The sequence below is a fragment of the Ananas comosus genome, unplaced genomic scaffold (genome assembly GCF_001540865.1).
Source record: "Ananas comosus cultivar F153 unplaced genomic scaffold, ASM154086v1, whole genome shotgun sequence".
Classification (NCBI taxonomy): Eukaryota; Viridiplantae; Streptophyta; class Magnoliopsida; order Poales; family Bromeliaceae; genus Ananas; species Ananas comosus.
The window spans coordinates 19,812-23,548 of record NW_017890780.1 but is presented as its reverse complement, the minus strand read 5'-3'; positions in this window follow the sequence as shown (position 1 = coordinate 23,548).

The window sequence follows — 3,737 nt, the reverse complement described above, 5'->3', positions numbered from 1 at the left end:
GTCATTAATCACTTAATAAATGTTCGTTTTGAAATAAGCGTGTCCCTTCGTTTTTCTATAATCGTCTTTTCGTTTTCTTAAAATGAGTTATGATAGTCTAGAATTGTGTGTGTCTTTTAGTATTTCTAAAAGTGTCTTTTAGTTTCTCTATGAAATTAAAGAGTGCATTAATGTATAGAGAAGATGAAGGATCATTTGAGAGGCTATAAATATGTAATGATTTTATGATGAAAAGCAAGTTAAGTTGAGTTGAAGTTTCTACTTTCATTTGAGAATAAGGATTTCTTCTTCCTCCTATCTCTTAGGTAGATTTTCTGTGAGAGAAGAGTGTTGTTCAACCATTGTGTTGGTGGATTCCGCATAGCGGTGAGTGTGCTCGAGTTCGACGTGATGGATTCTACGCCGGGTCGAGTATTTATCGTGTTATATTGGTCCTATCTCCGCGTCCCCTCTAAGTTCCGGCGTCAACAATAATGTAGAAAATTATATTAAATTAGATATTTATAAAATTTTACAAAACACTAAACTTCAATTAGTGTCTTAAGGTTAAAACTATAACCTTTAATTTTACTTTTATACCAAAAAAATTTAAATTAAAAGACAAATTTGATCATGAAGGAGAAAAAAAATATAGTGTAGTAGAGTTCATTTCTGAAAATTAATAAAGCAAAGTTTAAATATGTGAAATCATATAATAGATAAATATAATTTTTTTGAATTGTTTGGACTTAAATTTAAATACATTTTTCCTTCTCTTGTATACAAAATATAATTGTGATTTTATTCCAATAAACTCATAAATTACAGTGCGAATTTCGATGAGGAAGCTACAAACAAAAATGTAGTGTACCAGAGTTAACCTTTAAAAATCAGTGATGTAAAATTTAAAATGCAAAATCACAAAATAGATAAACATAATTTGTTTGATTGTTTGGATTTAAATTTAAATTCTAATAGATAAAGTTTATTAGCTCATGGTTGATGTTGTGGGCATTTTCCATCCTCTATTATTGATAGGAAGTAAATGATTTATTGAAAAGAGTATTCATCTTGTGTATGATATTCTTTATAAGCCAATATTAAAAAAAATAGTAAATAGTTTATATTTAATTTTAAATTTTAAAATAATTTTTAAAAAAATATAATTTTTATAAATAGTTTTTTTCTAATAGCACATATTATAGAGGTTTAAATTGTAATTTTAAATTTATCAATTAGAATGATTGTGCTTTATATAGATGGTTCAACGAACTTTATTCTTCTGTACATTAAGGAAGGTGGTGCCCAAGAAATATATGTGCTCATAGAAATGAATAGTTTATAGTTTCTTCAATTAGTAGAGAAAGAAAAAAATTATGTGCAATCCTTTTATCTTTAAAGCATCGGAGAAATGGAGATTTAAATATTTTCTTCTACAAACAAAAATATTAGAATTTTTTCAATTAATAAAGAAATAAAAAATTTAATATTTGATTTCTTCATCGTCTTAGCATACGATAAATGTGGTGTGAAGGATCGAGATGTATCTTCTCCAAGATACAAAAAAGTTTCTCCAAGAAATGAAGAGTTAAGAGTTTTGACGAAAATGTATCTTTTCTAAAAAACGAAGAGATTTCTCCAAGAAACGAAGAAGATGAGGAGATATATTTTGTCCAAAAAAGAAAGAGGTTTCTTAAAAAAATAAAAAGGTTGAATAAAAAAGTATACATTAGAAGAAAATATCCTGAATATTATGTGAATTTTAATCAATTTAGTGATATTTATTTAATTGGTCTTCATACACTTACTGAACAGTTAGTTTTATAAAATTATTTTTTTAAAATTTTTTTGTTAATATGTATTTTTTTGAATTTTTTTTAAAATTGATTATTTACTTATATTTGAGTGAGTTGTATACGATAAAATTGGTACTTGTAGTAATCTTTTTAATTTACTTTCATATTTTTCGATGATTTGATGAATTAGTTGCATAATAACTTGCTTTCACTTTGTAAATTAATTATCTTCTCTAAAATATGATATAAAAAATTAATTAATGGCTAAATTACATAAAACTTTCTTGTCAAAATTCGATTTTTTATTTTTTTCCCCTGTCATTTAAAAACTTATACTTTGCCCCCTTGTAAAATAAAAAATAGTCATAGGAGGTACGGTATAAACTGTGATGACAAAATGACCATTTTGCCTCTCATCATTTTTGTCAACAGGAGAGAAAGCTGAGGACATTTTTGGTATAAAAAATATATAATAATATTTTATAAACGGAACCCTAACGGATCACTAACAGCAGGGAGTGAAGTGAACATTTTTCATTTTACAAGAGAGCAAAGTGTAAGTTTTTAAATGACAAAGGGGGAATGTGAAAAATCGAATTTTGACAGAAAATTTTCTGTAATTTAGCCTTAATTAATTATCACTTTTATCTTGTTATTTTAATAAAACTTTTGCTTTAGTACTTGACATTTATTTTGTGATAACAACAAATGGTTACATCCTGACCGTTGATATTTCTAGGAATACAATCGAAAGTTTTATTTGTTCAACTAATAGTTGTTTTTTCTTTTCTAACAAAATTTCATAACTCAATTGAGAGGTACCCATATAAAATATTACAAACTATAAACAAAATACACATAAGTATTATATATAGAAAATATAGCAAAATAAAAAAATATAAATTTGAATCAATAAGGAAGGATTTTTTTTTCTCTAATTTAATCATCGAAAAATTCTTGAAGACGATGACGAAGCATCAGTGATGAATATCACGAGTCAAGTTTTTTGCTTTCAAAAAAAAAAAAAAGATCATCGGATGACGACAACTAAGACAATTAAAATTAAAATGAATTTAAATCTTCTTTTATTACTTTCATTTTAATCTAAACTATTTTCATGTATGGTATGTTCAATTTATGTTTTTATTTTACTATATTTTCTATCCAGTATTTTTTTAGTTTGTAATATTTTATAATTTTTAATTCTGACATTACAATTTAAATATAATATTATTTATTCACTAATTTATTAATTTATTTAATTATATTTAGAAAAATCTATACGTGCAACGCACGTGCACTGACTAGTATATATAAAATTATGTTTCTACTCACATGCACAGTAATGAATTTTTTTTTAGATAAAGATAGCACACTACTTGTTTCATTTATTTGAAAAATAAATTTAATATAAATGTTGACGGTAGCGGGACCCTCGAAATGAATCAAAAGTTACATGAAAAAAATATAAATACATAAATATATAAAAGTAAAAAAATAAAATGCAATTGGATTAAGACCGAATGGATACTAATTATACGTAGAGTGTTGAGAGTATTAAGACGACTCTATATTATGTATGAATGAATATATAGGTTTAATTGAAAAAGCCTGGGACTTAATTAGTATCCTGCACATAAAAATGCATTGGGTGCCTCGTAATTAAGCACGATTAATTAATATGAATTAAAGTTAGTAAAAGAATTACTGAATTTCATGGTTGTCCCTCACATGCAGCGTTTAAAATTAAATAGAACATTTAATTAGAGACATATATATATATATATATATATATATATATATATATATATATATATACAACACGCATGTATTCCACCGCATTTATCACTGTTGGCACAAAATTCTTCGTGGGACCCACTCCTGTTTACTGGATTGGGATGCTTTTTGTCCGCCCCTTGTTTCCGCTTTCACAAACGCCACACGGAAATATCTCTCTCTGGT